We start from the raw sequence: 23311 nt of genomic DNA on the forward strand, positions 1-23311 counted from the left end.
TTGGGTTCATCTTGTTTGGGACTCTGCACTTCCTGAGCTTGTGTGTCTAATTTCTTCACCAGGTTTGGGAAGTTCTCTGTCATTATTTCTTCAAATAGGCTTTCAATTCATTTTTCTCTCTCTTCTCCTTCTGGTACTCCTATGAAGCAAAAGTTGCTACACTTGATGTTGTCCAGAGGTTTCTTAAACTATTTTCATTTTTTAAAATTATTTTTGCTGTTCTGTTTGAGTGTTTTCTGCTACCTTGTCTTCCAAATCACTGATTCAATCCTCTGCTTCATCTAAGCTGCTATTGATTCCTTCTAGTGTATTCTTTATTTCAATTATTGTATTCTTCATTTCTAACTTGTTCTTTTTTTATTGTTTCTCTGCACTTTTTTACACTAACTATCTCTTTGTTGACATTCTCACTATGTTCTTTGAGCATCCTTATAACCAGTGGTTTGAACTCTATATCTGGTAGATTACTTGCCTCCATTTCATTTAGTTATTTTTCTGAAGTTTTATGCTGCTTTTTCATTTGGGACATGTTTCTTTGTTTCCTCATTTTGGCTGCCTCTCTGTGTTTGTTTCTATGTATTGGGTAGATCTGCTACATCTCCCAGTCTTGGAAGGGTGGCCTGATGTAGTAGTTGTCCTGTGGATCCCCATGGCACAGTTTCCCTGATCACCTGAACCAGATGCTCCAAGAGTGTCCCTTGTGTAGGCTGTGTGTGCCATCCTATTGTAATTGAGCTTTGATTGCTATTAGCACATCAATGAGTGTGATTGACCCTTAGGCTGACTGGCTGTGAGGTTTAGTTACAATCACAGCATACCAGCTGCTGATTGGGGGCTGACTGCCTACTGAGACCACCCTTTTGGTGTGCTGCTGTGGGACTAAACCAGGTATGTTTTATCTGGGGCCTCTTGGGAGGTGGCTTTCATGCAGGCTATGGTCAGCTGCTGCCTGTGAGCTGTCAGGAGCTATCTGGTAGGAGCTACAAAGTGGTCCTAGGTTGGTCACTGTCTCTGTTGGACCTGAAGTTCACATAGGAGAGGCCACACAGCAAACCGACTCCAGCTGCTACCAGTACTGGACTTGGGTCAGCTCAGAAAATGCCCAGGGTACCCTGAAGCATACCACTGCCTGCTCATTGCCAGTAAGGCTCAGCTGCTGAAAGACCCTTGGGTACTATGCAAGTTGGGCGAGGCAAGGGCCCTCAATGAGTCACCAGGGTTGGGCTAATGGTGTTCATGAGATTAATTCAGATTCATATTTGGCACCAGTAGTGAGCCTGTGGCCACTCACCAAAAGGCACAGGGCACACTGAGGCCAGCAGCCATCTGCCTGGGACCTTTGAGAGATTTTAAGAAAGACTGCAGCAAAGGCCAAGGCTGACTGTTTTCCCCAAAAGACCCTCTGGTGGTATGCAAGTCGGCTGGTGAGAGGTGTCAGGGAGTCATCATGGAGTGATTGGAGTTTACCAGGCCAATGCAAATTCAGGTTGGGCTGTATCGGAGAGGGCTTTACACAGAAAATCTGGTACCCACCCATTAGCTATGTAGCAGGAGGGTTTAACACAGGTACCATAGCATCTGTCCCTCCAACCCTTCCTCTGCAGCCACACAACTCAGTTTCTCCCTGTATGTGTCTGGTGCTTCCCAAGCCACCATCCCTTCTCTTAAACCCAGGGTGAATGCCTGCAAGTGAATGAGTCTGTGCATGGGACTTTTCAGGGAACACCTGGGTTTCCATCAGCCTTCCATCTCACCCAGAAGGCTGGAATCACCACTGATTGTCACAGCTAGATATTATGAGGTCTCCTCTTCTCAGCACTGGTGCTATGGGCTGGGGAGCTCAGTGTGGGGTAAGACCCTTTGCTCCTCAGGGGACCTCTCCAGCAGAGATATCCCTCCTGATTCTCAACTGCCATGCATGAGTGTATAGCCAGTCCATTTTGCATCTCTGCCCCTCCTACCAGTCTCAATGTGGCTTCTTCTTTATATCCTTAGTTATAGGACTTCTGTTCAGCTACTCTTCAGATGGTTCTCCAGGTTGATTATTCTATAATTTAGTTGTAATTTTGATGTGGTCATGGGAGGAGGCAAGCACAGCCTTTACCTACTCCACCATCTTTATTGGAACTCCTGATCTGGGGACCAACTGGAGGGAAATAAGCTTACATCCTATTTTTCTCTTAATATCTATTTCCTATTTTCTTTGAAATTAGTGTTGTTTCTTGAGTTCAAGCTATGTTATTTTATTTGTAATAAAAACTGTACATATTTTGTTAGTAAATACACTTTATTAAATATTTTTTCTTTTTCTTTAAATCAAAATTTGGAGTCATCTCATGGGCTTTGAAATGAGATCTTCCACTGTTATTTCTTTCTAACTATCCTATAATTATTTTTTAAATGAGTATTTGAAGGAATGTGCAGTATCTGTTTGACAATGCAGTTTTGTACATAACTATTAAATCCAATGCATTCACTGTGCTACATAAGTACTCCATATCCTTATGATTTTTCCCTCTTCTTGGTCTGCCAATTTTTGAAAGACATGTGCAGTCTCCACTATAATTGATGTCCAGTTGATTTCTACTTTTATTTCTGAGATGCTGATTTATGTATTGCAAAACTAAAATGAATGTGTAAATGTTGGTGATTGCTGCATCCCCCTGGTGAATGCTCCTTTTATCAATATGAAGTAGTCCCTATATCCATTTTAGTATTTTTCACATAATTTCTGTTTCTCTTGATATTAACATTGTCAAGCCCTGATTTTTGAGTGCCTCTTGGTGACAGTACATAACTGGTATTTTCTTTGGCTTATTCAGTTTGAGAAACTTATACTATTTCGATGATTCCTTGTTTTCCTTTCTTGTCTTTTACTGGAATAACCAACTTTACTTTGTTTCTTCTCCCCTCATTCATGAATTTTAGACAGCTACAAATTGAATTCGGGAGCACAATACATTTTCCTCTGAACTCTGTAAACCTTATTCTATTTTTTTCCTAGCATGTAGTATTTTGATAAAAAGTTCAGTATTAAAGAAGTCTAGTTTGATTCTCTCTCCTTTATATTTTTATGCCATGTCTAAAACTTTCCTTTATCCTGGAAATTTAGAAACTCCTCAAGATATGATTTATTTTTAATAAATAGTGAGGGTCACCAATCTGAAATAAAACTTTTTTGCAGATAAAAATTATTTTTGCCTATTTTCTTCCATCTTCTCTCTTTTCTCCTTCGCAGACTGATATTATATAAATATAAGATATTATGTGGCTCTTTTCCATGCCTCTTACCATGGCTTTCTTTGTTTCTTTCTCTCTGTTTGCTCTAATTCTTTGAATTCATTTTACTCATTAACTTGGTTTTTAGCAATGGCCATTTTATTTTTAAATTAAATTTGGAACAGTAATTGTTTAAATTTTCTTAAAGGCTTCTCTTTTTCCTGTTCATTCTTTTCTCATATCAAATTGTACCTGTCATATTGATAGACATATCCCTCAAAGTTATGAATTCAAAATTGGGCTAATCTTCCCTGCTTTTTCAATTGTTTCAGAGAGGTTCACACTTATATTCAGCTACCATTTAAAGAAAGTGTAACACGTTTCACATATACTTTTAAATGCTTTATGTTAACTCATTTAATCCCAACCAATCCTGTGAGGAGTATACAGTTATGACATGTATGATTAATATTACCAACATTTCACACACATGGAGACCAGGGCAGAGCCTAGATGCCAACCCTGGCAGTCTGGCTCCAGAAACCTGAAAGCTCCACCCCCAATAAAATGCCAACATTTACTCTTTACACTCAGATGGGTGTCCTCGTTCAAGCTGCTATTTCCTCAAATATATGTCAAGGGTGTTCCTGTTACATGACTCATTTTCATACATAACAATAAAAATATCAATAACCTATGGGGACTGCACCCCTCCTCTGCCAAGTAGGGGATCTACAAAAGTGTTTGTGGGGTGGTTGGCATAGCCCGGGGGTAAAGCCATGCCAACTTCACAGGATGCAGAGCTCAGAGAAGTTCAAAGCTCCAGGATCTGATGTCTGTTTGATTCACTGCTCCAGCCTCTGATTGCTGGTGGGCAGAAATGTAACTAGCTGTTCAAAGCAGCAAGGCTATTTGAGCAAAACAGGAGACTCTCTCGGGGCCAGAGACATGGGGTGGCAAAGGTGGGTGCCAGGGGGGTGTGAGCAGGATATTAACATAGTCTGCTACACATGTCAGCGTCAAAAACTCCCAAAATTCCAGAACAAGAGATAATGAATCATTTATGTAAACTGCTACACATAAACCATAGGTTCTTTTTTATCTAAAACTGAAAAATTACTGAATTTTTAAAGGTAGAGAATAAATTCAAAGAATGTATACGTGGTATTTTGTAGACATCCCTACCTCTTCTGCAGTGAAACCATATGTGCGCCCCACCATCCTTCACCTGTACTCACCTTGATGCCATCTGCTTCCTGCTTCCATAAATTCTTGCAACCTGGCCTGTCAAGTCTGTCCTGGGTTTTTCAGCTCTGTTGAATATTTTATCTTAAACTTACTTTCCTTTTGTTATTTAATAGAATTTTTGTACAGAGAGAAAAAGAATCCCTGAGTTAAAATTGCCACTTTGAAAATGGGTCATCTTATATTTCTGGCAGACTTTGTATTACATATTTTTAAATAAATTATCATATTTGTTGAATCAGAAAAAGAAAGTGTTGGAAAGATTTTTTAAGGCAAAGTCACTTCAACTCTTGAAATTTTGGTGAATTCACTTCTATTTTAAAAGGTAAGCAGCAGGCCTGTTGGTGACAGCTCTAAATAATAAGTTAGTGTATATTTTAAAAAATCCTCCACTTTTTTTTTTGGCTCAAAGACGGTACATGAAAGGAAAATATATTTCATTGCAGATCGGGAGCAACATATCTAGAGAGTAAGCTTAGCTTAAATGATATTCAAAGTGGTCCCTTTGTATTAATGTATTTATTTTAAGGGTATTTTAGAAAATGTATGTTTTCATGACATTTGAATTTAATTACAATTGCATAAGCTACATTAATTAGAAGTTGGCATCTGAGCAGAGAATTTAGTGAACAGTATGTGCTGGGTATTGTGTTCATAGGGGACAGCCAAGTTCAAAGTCAAATAAAGGACTGTTTACCTGAAAAATAGGAAGAGGCCGGGCCGGTGTGGAGACAGTGAAGGGAAACAGAGGGTGACAGAGGACTAAGTGTCTGGCAGAGAGGGCCTTGGAAGTGACGGTAGGGAGTTTGGACTTAATTTGAAGAGACTAGTTGGTAACTCCACTAAGATTCAAGAACAGGGTGACACTGGTGAGTGTCCAGGTGCTAAGATTGAGTTTCTCAGGCAAAGAATGGACACAGAGAGACTATTCAACACTGGAGCATCATCTCGCTAGTTGGAAATGGATTTTTCATGGAGGAAGCCGAGTTTGATGCCACCATCGTGTGCAGCAGCATTAGCTGGCAGCCTGAGGGTGGTGGGCTACGTGCTCCAGGCTACAGGTTGGGTTTGGATCTTTTCCATGTGTCTCTCTTTCCAAGACTAGTGTCTCCCTAGAGCCTGTCCTTTCATAGTATCTTAGTCCTCCCGAGCTGCTCTAACCAAAATACCACAGACTATGTGGCTTAAACAACAGACATTTATTCTCACAATTATGGAGGCTGGGATCAAGACCAAGTCACAGATTCAATATCTGGTGAGGGCCCTGTTCTTCACTCATAGACAGCTGTCTTCTTACTGTGTGCTCACACGGTGGAAGGGGTGAGGGAGTTTTGTGGAGTCTCTTTCATAAGGCCCCATTTCTGAGGGCCCCACACTTGTGACCTAAGCACCTCCCAAAAGCTCCACTTCTGTATTAAGAGTAAGGAATTCATCTGAATTTGGGGGAGATACAAGCATTCAGTCTATAGCACACGGGAAATGGCAAGAGTGTGTTATGTATTTTGATGCGATATTATTTGGTTCAGAGTCATCATTGTTATATCCTCATTGTGAATATAGTTTCTTATCAATATAAAGTCATGTCATTCAATGCTTTCTGCCTTCAAGTCTACTTTGTCCAATGTTAATATCACCAGCTTGCTCTCCTATTAGTACAAGAACCTGATTCATCTTTGCTAATCCCTTTATTGTTTTTCCTTCCTGGGTTAATTACTTCTTACGTAATTTTTAAAAATAAGATATAGTTTAATTTGGCATTTTAATCTCAACTAAAAGTGTTTGTCTTTTAGTAAGGTACTGAAAGGCATTTTTATTTATTATCAAAACTAATATATTTGTTATTTTGACTGCTAGGGTGGTTCTTTTTTCCTTTTATTTTATGGTTATATTTTTATTGTTCTTTTTCTTCTCCTTATGCTTTGAAAGCTGCAATCTATCTTAATTTTCTTTATGATTACCATGAAAATTTAAACATATGAACTCATCTTTTTCTAATTATAAAATGTTAACTATCAAACAATACTTATTAAATTATCTTTGAATATGATACTAAATTTCAGCATGTTGTTACTTCCTCTCCACTTGGCTACTTTCCAGTTTCAACTGATGTAGGTGGGGTTTTAGACTTAGCTTCCCTCCACCCCATAGTATACATTTTATAATTTAGCTTTAGAGTAATGGTTCTCATCAGGGGAAGAGGGTGATTTGGTCTCCAGGGGACACTTAGCAATGCCTGGAGACAGTTATGGTTGAGTTGGAGGGTGACATTGCTCCTGGGATCCAATAGGTAGAGGCCAGAGAAGTTGCTCAACATTCTACAGTGCTCAGGACAGAGCCCACAACAAAAATTATTTAGCCTCAAATCCCAATAACGTTGAGTTTGAGAAAGTGTGCTCTAGAGTTTTCGTTGTTGTTATGGTAGTTATAAGTTAACATTACTGATCATATTTAAATTATTTTTAGTGCCGGTACTTTTATATCCTCCTTGTTATTTTTTTCTTCATTGCTATTTAAGTCTTGACTGGCTAGAAAATGTTTTTAAGTAACATTTTTTCCAGTAGACTCTGTAAAGAAGAACTACACTTCCCCAAGCTCCAGTGTTAGAACCCATCTTCCCAGTACCCCCACAAAAATATCACCAGAGAAAATGAGGCTGTTTAGTCCTTTCCACCTCCTCTGAGAAGGGATATTTTTCTGGTAGGCATGTTTTCCATACATTTGCACATTGTACACCTCCATTTATTGATTTCTTGTCTTTACTTGCCCATTTTCCTATTTCTGTCTCTCTTATGCAATTATATTCTTTATCATAATAACCCTTTGTCTAACATATGTAGCACAAAAATTAAATCTATGATATTCAGAATATCATTTATACCTTAATCAGATTTCAGATATTTTTATATACAGAAAGTTTACATTTTCTTTTTTAAAAAATTTACTTCATAATCTCTTCATTCACTTTTTTTTCCAGAAAGCCTTTCTCCATCCTAAGATCAGATATTTTCCTAATTGTCTCAAATGGCATTTTTACAAGCAATAATTTTAACCCAACAAGATTTATTTTGGAGCATGTTATAAATAACCTCAAATAGCTAAGCAGTTCTCACAATATAGTTTATTAAATAGTCCATCTTTTCCCCTCTAATCTGAAGGACTAGTTTCTGGAGTTTGTTGTTTGTTTCACTTAATGTAACTTTTGTTGCAGTAACCTCTGTTTTAATTATTTGGACTATATAATATACTTTCATACCTGCTAGTCTTCCATCATTACAATTACTTTTAACGACCATCTTTTTAACTTTCTCAACCCATTTATTCTTTCAGAAGAATTCTAGACTTATTTTATCCAATTTCAAAAAATATCCCCTGGAAATTTTGATTGGAATTTCATTAAACTTCCAAATGTGTGAAGAACTGACATTTTTGCAATACTGGATATCTCTGATCCATCTCCCATTTCTCTTTTATTCCATTTCTTCTATATCTTCATCATTTTTTTCAACTTCTAGAAGGATTTCTCAAATTTACCTTTTCCTTCACTACTAATCCAATTTTCTACATTCTTCCAGCACAGAGGTTTGAATTTAATATACCGTTTCTGCTCTTTTCCCAATCTTTACTGATATCAAAGCACTTCCTTTCGGGGAATTGTCAGCTCTACTTTCATGAATCTGGTTGGGAATTAGAAATACACTCATTTGTCTCTTATCCCTTGCTGTGTATCTACTATACTGGTGGAAAGCGTCAGTTCTACGTCTTAAGAATGAACAGCCCAACCTTCTGGTGGGGGAGAAGGTGTGGGGGAGTTTGTTCCTCCTCACAGAAGCAGGTGTGTTTTAACCCTTGCTTGCTCCCCAAAGATGACTCCCTGGGAGACTGCTGTCCACATACTTCAGGCCCGGGGAAAGAAGGAGTGAAAGCTGGTTTGATCCCACCGGTTCAGATCCCCAGGGGAAAGTGTGCAAGCCTGAGGCCTGGTCCTTCAGCTGGCCTCTTGCTCCCTGTGCTAAACAGCCATGAATTAGCCCCAGCAGGGTCTCCGCTGCTCCCAGCCACTCTGCCGTCATTACAAGTCTGTAGCCTTCTCCTCCTGGCAGAGACATCTGTGTCAGTTGTAGCCTGGAGTCAGCACTGTTGTGGGCAACTGCTACTGGGTGGCATTGCTGGGATTAAAATGCTTCTCCCAGGGTCTGGCCCCTGAGTCGTCTCTGCAGGTCGCTGCCCAGCCCCTCCATACTGAATTTGCAAGAAATGACAAGAAGCTCCTGGCACACTCTCTATTTTAAAGCCTTTGTGTAGATTTTACTTTTTAAATCCCTTTCGGTCATTTCCAAAGGAGTTGGGAGGGTAAGATTTTGATATCTGTGTCCAGCACACTCACTGGACACTTAAGAAGGACGGGGGCAGTCAAGGAAATGTTGAGCTTTATGTCTTCGGTTGTTAACAATGAGAATATTTTCATTTTTCTCATTTTCATACTTTTGGATTAATAATGAATAGAAGGATTTTCAATAATAATATTCAAAATAATTCATAAAATATTACATTTGTGCTAATGTGAGGTTTTACCAAAATAACCCTCAGAAAGGAGTGAATTGCCTTAAGGTGAAGTCTTCATAAAGCCTCTTATACTATTAAGTGATTTCACACTTACTTTATTTGAAAAATAAATTTCTACTTGGGAAAAGCATAATTGCTTTAAACAGCCTTAATCAGTACTAATTTTGGATGCTTATAGAAATGACCTAATGTAACAGTGGAAAAATGATGCATAGAAACTTAACAAAGATATAGTCACTATTGCTTAGAATATGTATGGCCTTGCGCTTCAGGCAGGGGAGCGTATCACTGTAAACAAGACAATGAATTTTAAAAGCAAGACACTAAGAGAAGGGACTGTGACCTATAGGATAAATGAAAAGAAGAAAGCAGTTTGATGTTACATAAATAAGAATTTGGGACTTAGAATGAAAACTCCAACACTGACGTCGTATGTGGATTCAGAAAGCGCTACCGTATATGTCAGATCACTGCAATGGAAGTAAAGACGTTAGGTGCTCTGCTGTGACACCTCTGTATGATGATTCAAAAAGCAGCTTGGAGGAGGACCCTGGCATCCAAGGCACTGAGAAAAATTTGGATAAAATAGTGTCAAGAACTGTGACAGTGAAAAAACAATGGTTTGAAATTAACACTATGTATGTGTGATTTTAGATGTGAGTAAACAAATAACCTAATTACCATAAGGAAATATTTGACTGGTTCATCCATAGTCCAAAAGGCTTTTAAATTCACCCTGCCTATGAAACTTTTCTTGGATATTCTTGAGAAAATGTTTGAAAGCTCACTTTATTTAGACAGATTCAGTATAAACACTGTCATAAAACCTAACATATTGTAAGAAAAAAGTGGACCTTTCATTTAATTTTACACCCCATTTCTGTTTATAACCTTTTAAAATACCTTTACCTGTTTATAACCTTTATAAACAATATACTATATTTGGCTTTACGTTATACTCCTCTTGATTATTAGCAAGTTGCAATGTTTCCAATGGAGTGCTTTTACTATTTTAATTTCATTTAAGTAATGTGAAAAATAATGGTTGTTTGGTACATTTTTTTGGTGCTATCAAAAAAAATTGCTTATGGTGAAGTTGTTAGAAATCCTCAAACTAAAAGATGAAAGATCCCCTGCATTTACCAACCACCAGAATTCAAGAGATCAATAATAAATACATGGAGATATTTTGCCTCTTAAATCCACATACTTGGTGCAGCAGACTTGACTTTCACATTAAGTCAAAGTATATAAATTTAGAAATGTCCTGGTTTAGAATGTATACAAGCAAAGAAAGCACACATTTTTCTGACTTCTCTTCATAGACTGCCCCTGCTTAACTTCAGGCAACCCCAAACCTTGAGAAGAAGAATTTTCTTGTTGGGCTCCAGCAAGGGCTCTGCTCATTTCCAGCTATCTGACACTGAACTTGCTTAAATGCTTGAATTTCTTGACCCAGTATCCATTCCACAACTCCCCTCCAGGCCATGTCACTTTCTAGCAACTGTTTTTATCATTCATCCCAGACATGTTTAAACTTACTAACTTTTTCCCAGTGTTTTATTGCTGTTTTTCTCTCTTGTTTCTTACATCTTATTCTTCCTCTCCAGGCCTCAATTTTCTTCTTGCTTTAAATCACAACTCTGATACTTTCCAGCCATGTCATTTAAACTTTCCTTTAGACTATTTTCTCACTTTTAAAATGGGTTAGTAGCAGATCCCTCAAAGAGCTGTTATGAGGACCTAATTAGAAATACGAAGCATACAACCTATTAAATGTGCTTCAGGACAAAAAAAGCTTAAACACAAAGTAAACACAGAAAACTGTCTTATTTACCTTGTTTATACTTTAGATTCCCAGCATTTGACAAGGCATCTTTAATAGTAGGCACTCACTAAATCTTTGCTAAATAAATAAATGAACGAAAAACGCTTTGTTAATTTATCGAATGGCTAAACAGTCAAACTTTTGCAAGTTTAGCAGCGTGCCATATATACAAACATTAAGAAGAAAATTATTATTGCCATTAAGTTGAATGTAATGCGTTTCATTACTGTTAGTCATTCCCATTGTGAGTGTCACAGCATTTTCTTAGCCAGACATTTTTCTGCAAAAGTGTTACTTCCAAAATGAAGGCAGAACTTGCATAAGTAGTATTTTGGTACTAAACACTGGATTTATTAGGACAAACTATTTTCATAGAGCTTTCTAAAACACAATTAGATGGAGAACACAATCTTACCTCCCTTCAGCTATAGGGTTTTGCCAATGCAATTTGAGCCAAGTTTATATAAACATGTCTATTTCTTGGTTCTCAGAGAAATCATTCATGTTAGGTAGATGATTTGTTTTCAATCGGCATTGACACTGAATGACTGAAATATGCCAAAATAAATTACTTAATTAAATTACTCTCTTTGGTGAATGAACCTGCAATAACTAATAGAAAGGGCTGAAGCTGTCCAAAGAGAACATTTGAATTCTCAAACACAGGGCCCCACGCAGCTGATGCCTTAGCACATCTACAGGGCATAGGCGCTTGCAAATGAAACCACTTTCCTGTAAGTTTAAATGTGTATTGTATGGGAATGGTGTTTTCCAACACCATCCTTGTTTCTCATTAGCGCTTCACCTGCTGCAAGTCCTGGTAGACAATTGTATTCATTAACAGAGACACTTTCAGCGACTCCAAAATCATGTTAATGTCCTATCTGAAGAATTCAGAGCAATATGTGCCGAGCTGCATACAAACTCTTTCAGCCTTTGTAACTTGCCTGAAGAAATTATTGTTATAGCTAACTATAACTGTTTTGCTATAAGTCTTAGAGAAAGGTCTCTCTTGAAACTATATTGATACTTAGAAAAATTTTGAAATATAAATGTTATGTAGCATATATGTAGGTAGCTAATTTGGGATGAAATATATTCCAGAAGTGGTTGGCTCATTCATTCCACTAAAGTGGGTAAGAGATGCTAATTTTTTAAATATTTTTACCTCGCTAGGTTGACCCTAGAAATAAGAGTGTCATCCATGTTAAGTTGCAAGATTATAATTCCCTCTACCAAGCAGAATTATTTCAGATTGTATCTTATTTAATTTGGCAAATATTTTTAGAGAGACTTCTTGCTCTGAGAATACAAAGCAGAGTAAGTAATAGTCTCTAACTTCAATGAATTTTTAGGCTAGTGGATAATGCTATCATAGAAACATTTGTTATGAGCTCTAGAAATGTAGATAAGGGAATAATTAATTCTCCTTAGTGACCAGAGATCAATAGAGGGAGAAATTGAAAGCTGAGCTGAGAGCATTGGGGGAAGGAATGGGAGTGTGTCAAAGGCCGTTCTGAAATGAACAGCATGGTCAGAGGTAATGAGCCATTAAGGAATAGGACACACACAGCCCAGTGTGGCCAAAGGGTGATGTTGACAGTGTCAGAAGCAGCCTGAAAGATAGTTAGTCCAGAACAGGAGCTTTTAAGAACTCTGTTAGTACAAATGGGTAACAACTACCCAGATTTTATATATTGCTCCTGCCAAATTGGAGTATGTTAAAGAATGCCTCCTCTTCCTTCACCAATGTTTTACTGAATGCCGTATCATGTACCAGCCATATTCTAGGCCTTGGGCATACAACAGACTCCCTGATTTCATGGAGTTTACATTTCAATTGGGTAACATAGATAATAACCAAAAGAATAATCCATTTTTTAAAAATATCAAACAATAGTAAATAGTGTGTGGAGTACTAAAGCAGGGTAATCTGGTAGAGGGTAATTAGGTGGTACAATTAGAAAGGATGATCAGGGAAGGCCTCTCCATTTAAACTGAAGCCTGAATCACAAAAAAAGAGCCAACAAGCAAAGGTCTGAGAGAGAGCATTCCAGGCAGAAGTGCAAAGGTCCTGAGGTAAAAACATATTTCATGTGTTTGAGGAATAGAAAGAAGGCCAGTGTGGCTGGAGCCACACATGACAATGTGTATTGCCATGGTATAGAATTAACCCCTGGTCGTTTGCAGGATGTAAAAGAATTTACCAGACTCTATAAGAGTATCCAGAGAAAAGATTTATTGAAAGTCAAAAAGGGAGAGAGAGTTCTGTTTGGAACGGGCGGAAGTTTTGCCAGGACAGTCTGATGAAGACTGCTGCAGAGATAGAGGGATTAGAGAGAGAGACTGGCAAATGGATTTAGCCAAGGCAGAGTCCAATGAATGACAGCTGTGCCAATGAGAAAGAGTGCTGGGGTTTTATATTTTTCCATGCAGGATGTAGGGTACTTGTCAGCTTGCAGAGGGGCTGCCGTTACAATTGTCTTCTCCTGGGAACTGTCCTGTTTCTATCTATGATGGATGTCAGCTTGCAGGGGGTTGCCGTTGCGATTGGGAACTGTTCTGTTCCTACCTATGATGGGTGTAAGGTGCTTGTCAGCCTGCAGGTGCAGTGCTGGCCGGGGAGTCAGAGCCAAGCGGTTAGTGTTTAAGCTCACTCCTATTACCCCACAAGCTCGGTCCTGTTCACTCTTTGCCTGTTCCATCCTGCCAGCTCACAAGCCAAGTCCTGTTACCTCTTTGTTTCATCATGTATTAGATAGCTACTAGTGCATAATAAACCCATCCCAAAACTGATATGCTTAACACAACAAAGATTTTTTTACCTAAGTTTTCTTCATTTCAGTAATTCAGGCTGAGCTCAGCGGGTGATTCCCTCGTACATCTGTGGATAGCTATGCGCTATGGAGGCATCTTTGCTGATCTTAGCCAGGACCCCTAACATGCCGGGGGCCTCATTTGGGGCATTTGAGTGGACAACTTTGTTACTTGTGGTCTCTCATGTCCCAGAAGGCTAACCCCGCTTGGTGACTGCATAGGGTCCCAGAGAGTGCAGAGACTGCCATGACTCATGAGGCCTCAGAACTGGCACATTATCCATCTGCCAAATTCCATTGCAAAATAAATATCAAAGCAAGTCAAAAGTCAAGCCCAGTTCCAAGAGGAGGGGAAATAGACTTTACCTGTTGACAAAAAGCCCAAAAAATCACACTGAAAGGGAGTGAGTGAAGCATATACTTCACAGAAGTGAAGTATTGTGGCCATATTTACACAGTGTGCAATAAAATTGAAGAGACTGGCCAGAGACTGATCTTGACGAGCTTGGTCATTTCTGCTGCTTAACTAATGAGTAGATTGAGAAGTGAGTCAGTAAAGGGTGGGTCTTTTTCATATGACCATAAGAGAACTATGGTAGCAAGGAGGAAATAAAAGCTTTAATGATGATCGTTATATACTTGTAGAGCTGGAAGAGACTTGTTTGGTCCAAATACAATCTTCTCATCCTTACTGAGTTCCAGAGAGTTAAACACAAGAGCTGAAGTTTAAAAGCAGGTCTCCTAATTTCTACCCAGGAGTTATTCCACCCAACATGCTGTCTGCTTGGTTAAGGATGTTCTGGGACATTTGCTGTCACTCAATAGGTTGAGAATGCAAAAGCAGATATCTAAAGATTGACCATTTCCCCTGGGCATTGTGGCTGGAGGTTTGATTGCTATCACAAGGTAGAAAACATTGGTGATAATAAACAAGCGTGATACTATTTCCTTTCTATGGAAATTTTATTATCTGATATCACCAACCATTTAAAAGAGTTAATGAAAATAATAATATGATAATCACAAAAATGGCTGAGAACTTGTCTTATCCATCTTAGCTTGACCTCTGAAATGCCAAAAATAAATGTTGCCAATCCATGCATATGCAATTATTCAAACTATATCTTCTCCTATTGAAACATAATTCTCAAAATTGGTCCATTCTGTCACTGCATAATAATTTTCTTGAGGTCAGGGACTACATCTCCTTCATCTTCATGTAGCCAGTTGGTCATACAGCACCTTGCACCAAGTAGACCAGCAGAAACTATTTGTGGAATGAATAAGTGAATGAATGAAGTCTTCCTTGAGGATAGAGGGGATAAAAAGAAAAAGCCATCGTAAAGATGCAACAACCAGAGTAGCTTGAGGCCATGAAGTGCAGGGTAAATATCCTCTGAGAAACTCTAATTTCATCACTGTGTATTAACTGAGCCCCTTAATGAAAACACTCTGCCTTTAATAAAAAGAGTTAAAAAATCACCAAACAAAAGAGAAACAAACTCATAGATACAGAGAACATTTTGATAGTGCTGAGATGGGAGGGGCATTGAGAGGGTGGGTGAAAAAGGGAAAGGGATTAAGTACAAATTGGTAGTTACAAAGTAGTCATGGGGATGTAAAGTGTAGCATAAGAAATGATAAAAAATGAACTGGCACTTTAAGAGAACTGATCCGGGAGCTGGGATGTCTGTGGATGGAGTTGGGCTTCCTGTTACTCTCTAGTCTTGACTTTCTGTTAAAACTCTATGGTTCTAAGTTCCTGCAGGGGGATATATATATACACACACACATATACATATATACATATATATACATATACATATATACACACACACATATATATATATATGGCGACCATCTTAGAAGGGGAGCTCAATGCTGCATGTGGGTGGCCAGCCAGAGGTATACGTTCTCACACTGCTCCGGTGGTTTTGCTTTTTCCTTTTCCTGACTAAACCCTCTTTTTGGCGGGCTACCTGGAAAATTATTTTGTCCAGTCAACAGAAATATAGTTAATAATATTGTAATAACTACTATGCATGCTGTCAAATGGGTACTAGATTTATCAGGGTGATCACTTTGTAAGGTATATAAATGTCTAATCACTATGTTGTTCACCTGAAACTAACGTAATATTGCATGTCAACTGTAACTGAAAAATAAAAAATTATTAAAAATAAATAAATAAATAAAAAGTTAATTTCTACTCTGCAATCTAGTAGATTTTGGAAAGATTTCTATTGAAAACACCTGCTTTTTAATTCATTTAGTGCTAAATAGGTAAGTTTCAGTTCCTGGAAAATTTACTTACATGGAATAATTTCTTTCCTGATAATTCCTGATAAATGTTATATAAATATATCATGTGTATGTATTTCTTAAAGAACTTAAACATATATAACCTGATTGTTATCCTATCAGAAGCAATGAAAGGCCAGGTGGTGTCATCACCATTTAACTGATATTGTAAGTGCCTGGTCTTCCAAGGTGACCCAGAAAGCAAATGACTGATATAAAAGTGGGTGATTTATCATTTCATTCTGGGGGAATGTAAAAAAGTTCTTGGCTTTTAGGATGCACATTGAGTCATTAAAGTGCACAATGACAATGATGGATGTGCCTTCATTATGTGATTTATACTGAATAGATCAGGACTTGGACAAGAACCCACATCTTATGACCCCGGTAGAGTCTCTTTTCAGGAAGCATGACCTCCATCGATGACCCTGAAAGGAATCTAGACTGGAGTGAAATGAGAGGCTACGAGTTTTACAAGATGAAAAACAATGGCTCCAGACCTGATTTTATAGATTTAGCAATATCTCCAGAGAATAATTCTCTTTCTCTTTCCCTGCTTCTATAATTGCACATACTCCATGTTTTTTTTAGTATGTGCCCACAGCAGACCTAATTAAACAAAGGGACACAGATAAATAAATAAAAGACATTCCATTCAGGTAGTATAACTTGATTGCTTTACTCTGCAGCCTCTGTTTTGAGAATTATCTATTTTGGCTGCAAGCATGTCATTTCGTCAAAGATTCTTTTCAAAGCAGATGACACTGAAAGACAGCCTCTCCTTTTTCAGGTTCAGAGACTAGATGTTATAGACTTCAAATCTCAGAAGTCAGCTCTCTAATCTGGCCCAGTCCTTCTGCCAGGCCCAAATTCTGAAATCAGTGTGGGAACAATCATAGAGTGACAACAACCTCAAAGGCAAGGAAACAGGGTCTTCTGATTTCTTGTAATTTTTCAAGAAATAGATTCTTGACCATCACTGTTGTCTTTTGAGAGCCAGTAATGAACCGATCATTAAGAACCGTTTAACACTTTCTAAAATACTATACTTCCAAACCCAGGAAGTCATTTGATCCAGGTATCAATCTTGTGAAGTCAGCAGGACAAATATTGACATCTTTAGTAAAACATCTTTATTAGTAAATAAAGCATCTTTATTAGTAAATAAAGTGAGGTGCAGAGTGTTCAAGCAATTAACTCAAAGATGAATTGAAAACCTAGGAGTTACCAGAAGAGAAAAAAAAAAATCGTCTGATCTAATCCCTGATTGGGAAAATTTCCACCCCTTTATGCAGTTTCTCTTCAAGACTATGAGAAAAGAGGTGAAATCATAATAGAGCAATAGGCTAATTGTAGAATGTTGCCAATATTTTCGCTATAGCCACCAAATCTGCCCCCCCAAATTCCCATTAATCTAGGGGATGGAACAGACATAACCCTATGTCTAGAACTTTAAAACTGTCATATTTTTATGTTCCAAACTCAAGTCTTTATCCCTCTCCTTTCAGACTCTTCCCAAAAGTATGAACTTTATTTTCCAAAAGGAGAATTTGGGTCACTTATTCTACTCAAAGTGACTTCCTCTCTGAATTCACCATCAAGACAAATGTCCACCAGAAATATAAAGTGAGGCATGTAGGTGATCTTAAACTTTCTAATCGGCACATTTAAAAAAAGTAAGACAAAACAATTAAGATTAATTTTAATAACAGATTTTATTTAACCCAATATATCTGAAACATTATCATTTCAACATGTACTCAATATTCTAAAATATGTTCATGAGATATTTACGTTCTTATTTTCATTCTTAGTCTTCAAATTCTAATGTGTGTTTTATACTCAGAGCAAACATGAATTTGGACTAGCACATTTCCAGTGCCCCAAAGCCACATGTGATGTGGCCAGTGGCTGACAGCACAGCTTGAACAACGTTATCGACCCTTTGGGTCAGGGACCCAAACCAAGGTCCTTCTGCCCAGTGCCATTCACGCCAATAGAACAAAACTGAGTTCGGTAAAGCAGAGCAGAAACTTTATTCTTTGATCAAAGAATGGAGAAGGGTGAGCTCACGCTGTAACAGCACCTTCTCCCTTACTGGGAAGGAGCCTTCTGTATTTATAGGCTGTGGCATGGAGTGATTAAATTCTTTTAGGTATGCATAGTTATGCTTCTGTTGCACTAGGCCCCTTTTGCACACAGTCCTTTTTGCACACAATGCCCCATCACCATCTTGGTTTTTGTGCTTGGTGCTTTGGTCTTTGCAGTGGGAAATCCTTTTCAGTTCCTGGAAGCAAGCATAGCTTGTAACATAGTTTAGGTGCTGAGAAACGTTAGGGTCGTTTGGATGATAGCCCGGTGACAAGAGCATTCATGAGCCATTCCTCAGATTTTGTAAAACCTCCTCTTCAGGGATGCGCCCACCTTTCCACTCCCACCCCTGCCACTTCTGACCTCCAACACCAGAAGGGACCGCAGAAACACCTCATATTGTTGTTTCCAAGGAGATCCTTGGCAACACTAAACCCAAGCAGGGAGCCATAGGCATTAGACCTTGCAGTGGCTTCTTCAGACGGAAAGCAGAGAGAAGCTGGCAAGCAAAGCAAATGGGTCACTATCCCTTCTCACCCACCTGGTTCCCTACCTGTTTGCATCCAGGAGAGGGGAGAGGCCTCCAGAGTTCCTTTCTGGTCACTGCTTGTTGATTCACCCAACAATGGACCATAATTTATAAGGTTTCTCTCTGCTAATGGCAGGCTGACATTAACATTGATGCTGACAGACTGAAACATAAAAGGGTGGATGTTTGTTATATCAGCCCATTGAGAAATCCAGGTCCAAACCCATTTACAGAACATTTACTAATAGATAAATGAGACACAAATCATGTGTACCTGACTGTAAATGAATAGCTCAAATGCACAAGGTAAACTCTGAAAATTCCATTTTTCAACCAAGAGAGCAGTGACTAATGACTCGCTTTTGTTTAGACCAAAACCTAAGTGCTTCTTTCCAGTAGGAAATAGACCTGAACCTCTACATCCACCCCAAAGAGGCTGAATTACTCTGATTGTTAACATATGTTGCCAAACAAATATGCAGGTGACCAAAAACCAAGCAATTTTAGCCATTTAAACTCTGTCTTAAAATAGCACCTCACTAGATAAATGGACCTCCCGTTTAGCAATTTCCAGGATTTCAAATCTGCTCTGATTTCCTTCCTGTGTAGCTTTTTATTTTGTATTTCATCCAGCACCAACATGTCAATGTCAAGGAAAAACCCAAGTCTGAAAATGATGCCAGGACATTGAGATTCAAACCTAGAGAACAAGTGGACACAGACTTCCAAATCTACAGTTAGTGAAATACTTCATTGCCAGGCAATGTTTACCATCCATGTAGGAGCCATGTTGGTTGGCAGTTATGGACTCAAAGTTATGTTCTCAGTTATGATCTGAATAAGTCACAGTATTACGTTGGGTGGGTGTTACCAAGCTGAGGAAGAGCAGGTTTATGTGCAGTAAAGTACAGCATGGCTTTTGGCTTCTCTGTAAAGGTGCATTTATTTGTTTGTTTGTTTTCCACTTTTGTTGCACATTAAACCAGATGAACTGGTTGTTGCTATTGAGTGATTTTAAAAATAACATTTCAGTAAGGGATATTGATTTATTGTATAGGTTTTTATTAATATCTTTTCTAATATTCTAGTTTCTGCTAGTCAGTAGTCTCAAAAATTTAATTTTCACATGTTGTCTTTGCCACTAATGTTATCAGACATTTTTAAAATGTTCACTAAACTAAGTGTGACTTCTGTCATGCTTTTGTCTAATGTTCTTTTGTGCTAGCAAATTTATTCTCTGAGGATATGCTGATTGTTAGATTGCAACATGAGATTTAGACTAGGCATAAGGAAGGACTTTCTTACAACAAAAGTTATTGAATGCTGCAAACGCTTCTCAAACCCTTTCTGCAATAAGCCAGGAAATCAGCAACGGGACCACTTTATTCAAGTGTCCTTGAAAAGTCATTGTGGCCCTCCCTGTGTATCCCCGTAATCAAGAATGTCAGCCTGATAACTGAGATGCCAGGCCCTGTGAATTCTGGAGGCCCTCCAAGAGAAATTCCTGACATAATGTTGACAGAAATGCCAGACTCTCAAAATGTGGCGTTGTGGTGATGGTGATGGTGTCTGTGAATGTGCTGGTTGAAACACGGTGGGTGGGGCTGGAGAAAGAGGTTGAATAAAAAAGTGAAGGAAGGGAAAAAAAATGGAAATTAGCTTTTTCAGATTCCAGAAAAGCACAACAAATGTTGGTCTTAGCAAAGTTATTTGCTAAGTAATATTTACTGAAGTAAACTTTGAGCTTTGTTGACTGTTGATCTTTTTCTGAGCTGAGGGAATCCCCACCAGGCAGATCCTCTTGGGGAAACTCCTGCTCTCCAGAGGAGGCCCTGCTCAGCGGAAATGCTTCCTTGAAGCTAAAGCAGAGGCCCTGCAAGCCCCTTGGCAATATCATCTGCCATTTTTCTTACCCTTCCCTTGTCTCCAACCTTCCCCCCACATACACACACTCCAAAGAGAAGGTAGCTCCCTGAGCCTCAAACTGGCTGGAATATCAGGGCAGAGATTCTAGTCATGAAGGTGTCCATCCTTCCTCACACAACAGGCTTGTGGTATCTATTAGGTGAATAAATCAGAAAAAGGAAAACCAAAAATTGGGGTAAAGCTGGAGGTGGTTGAGTGTAAATGGACTGCAAGGCGTCTGGTAGGGCATGACGCCTCCTACGCCCTAATTGCCTCACTCTCCTGTGGGTTCACCCCACTGCCAGTCTGCCACCTCAATGTGAATTCATGTCTGGCTGGGCACACCTGCCACGTGTGCACAGTGGGCAAGATAGCTAGGGATTCCCTGAATACCAAAGTGATGTGCATTTCACGGATTAACCATTTTTCACCTTTAATAACTCCATCATTACTGCTGACAGCAGGCTTCTGCCTCTCAACCTCTCCATCTGGGAGCAAGAGCAACACAGAGGTTAAGAACTCAGCCTTTGAAGTCAGGCTGCCTGGGCTCCACTCCTAAACCTCATCCTCTTTAAGGTTCCCTGCTCAGCTGTCAGATGGGAATCCCCAAAAGTACTAAAGTGCTTCAAAAAGTTGCTAATGCACCAAAAACACCCAGCACCACGTGTGGACAAGCTGTCCTGCTCAATAAATATTAGCTACCGTCCCCACAGTCCCTGCCCCTTTTTTTACTACTGTCACACATTTCTGTTGTTGCTTCCATCTGGATTGTTACTGACCCAAAGTTTGGTTAATGCCAGCAAAAAACACTATGACTGCAGAATAATTTATTCCAGTCATTCAAGTGTTTTAAAATTATATAGTGTGCCTGTGTGTCTACACACGCATAAACATGCATGTTTGTACTTATGTATCAGCCTCTCTGTGTTTCAATCGCTTTACAAGTGTATATATAGGTGAAATACCATTTCAGCAAGGCCTTGTACAATTTTCTTCAGTTACCAGGCTTGAAAACACACTCTACTGGTTTACTTCCCTTCCCTCTTTCCCTTCCTTACGCTACTACCAGAGCTTTCCGGAGCCACCTCCAAATAAACTACGTGCTCTGGAATCCTGTGTCAGGGTCTGATTCTTAGGGGAAATGAGAGTACTGGCAACTTACCAGCCTTACTCAGGATTCGGGTTGTTGATACCTTAGATATAGGAAACCTGCGATCTTACAAGAGAGGTCGAATCATAAAATAGCATCAACTTGTGCTGATCATTAAAGGAACAATAATCCCTTTCTCCATATTTCTGATATTGTGATGTGTGATGTTGTGTTTGTGATGTATGATATGTGACGCAACAGCAAGGTTCTAAGAGTTCAATACAGGAGGAGATTTTCTCCTACATAAATAATTCTCAGGTTCCGTGTAGTCTAGTCTTAGCCAGTCCTGCATTCCCGGTCCAACAGCCAAAGTAATTAAAGTTAATTCAAGTATTTCCTGACCTCTCTTAAAGAATGCTAATGGAAGCATGTCTTAGGGTCTATTTTTCTCTCTCCCCCATTTTCTCCAGCTGTTCGAGTGTCACATTCACTCTTTTTGCCCTGACATCTCCCAGCTACCTGAACACCCTGCCCAAAATTCTTGTTTTCTCTCTCAACAAACTCTTTTCCCCAGCTATCTCTTAATTGATTGAATAAACTTGGCCTCTCCACATACATTCATTTTCTGTAAGCTTTCAAGGTCTGTGTAATAAAGAAGAGCTTGGAAGCTGACTTGACTGTTCCCCAATAGAAGGCGGTGACATGAACAGGGAGAAATATGAATGTTTATACACGAATAATATTTGCCCCTGTTAAATTTCCTCCCTGTAACACCCTTGTGGACTTTGCAAATAGAGGTCCTATACTCATTCAGGTTATCCATTTGGCCTGTCTCTCTTTTCCTTTTCTCACTGAAGTGGGCATATTTTTTTGCAATTTCCTGTTGGCTTGCCTGGCTGATTCTGGCTGTATCCATTAGTGCCCCTCTTGGCAAACTTGGATTTGAAAAATTGGTAACTAAATATTCATTTATTAGAGGTGTTTTTCTTTCACTCGCAGCTGCCATCTGTTCCTCTCCATATCAACATAACCCCCCTCTATCCCTCCAACATCCTCCTGAAAACTTTTCATCTTTGCTCTTTATTCATTTGTACATTCAATTGTCAGATATTTTTTGAAGAGAACTAAGAAGTAACTCAAAATAGAAATAATAAAAAAATATTACTCCAAAATAAAAGAGACATGGGAACAGTTAAAAAAAGAACATGTAAACAACATACAAAAGGTTGGAAAATAGCAAAGAAAATGAATTTTTTTAAAAAAAGATCTAGATGCAGGAAGGACATATTACGGTATGGTTGGAAAGATGAAAATCACCAAATAGCTGGAGGACAGCCTGCAGCAGAGATGAAGGGCATAATTCAGAAGAGGGAAAATGTTTGTTTAATTCTATTTTACACAGTCCTTTAAAAGGTGATGTGTTATTCAAATTTGTTGTGATATGTCAGACATATCCAGTGTCCATCCTGGCTTTGGATATAACTTGGTTAGATGACTGGATATGTTTTAAGACTTGCCATCCAGGTTTCATGCTGATTTACTTGCTTACAATGAGCTCACAACAGGAGCACAGTTCTGAATGCCAAAGAAATCTTCCAGTTCCATTGCCATCCAAAATGTGACAAAAGAAAATCCCAGTCCTCAAACTTGTGCTCCAGTGTTTGCCATGTAGAGGTTCTGTGGAGACATTGCTTTGTGCCTGCCCTCTACGAGAGATGAGAGAT

At 38.9% G+C, this 23311-nt stretch overlaps 1 protein-coding gene across 1 annotated transcript in view; it reads left to right on the forward strand.

Moving 5' to 3' along the window:
• PCSK2 (proprotein convertase subtilisin/kexin type 2) overlaps positions 1-23311 on the forward strand; it is a 274524-nt gene that overhangs the window by 88152 nt on the left and 163061 nt on the right. The gene's annotated exons all lie outside the window — the stretch shown is intronic.

The sequence above is a fragment of the Rhinolophus ferrumequinum genome, chromosome 23 (genome assembly GCF_004115265.2).
Source record: "Rhinolophus ferrumequinum isolate MPI-CBG mRhiFer1 chromosome 23, mRhiFer1_v1.p, whole genome shotgun sequence".
NCBI classification, from domain to species: domain Eukaryota; kingdom Metazoa; phylum Chordata; class Mammalia; order Chiroptera; family Rhinolophidae; genus Rhinolophus; species Rhinolophus ferrumequinum.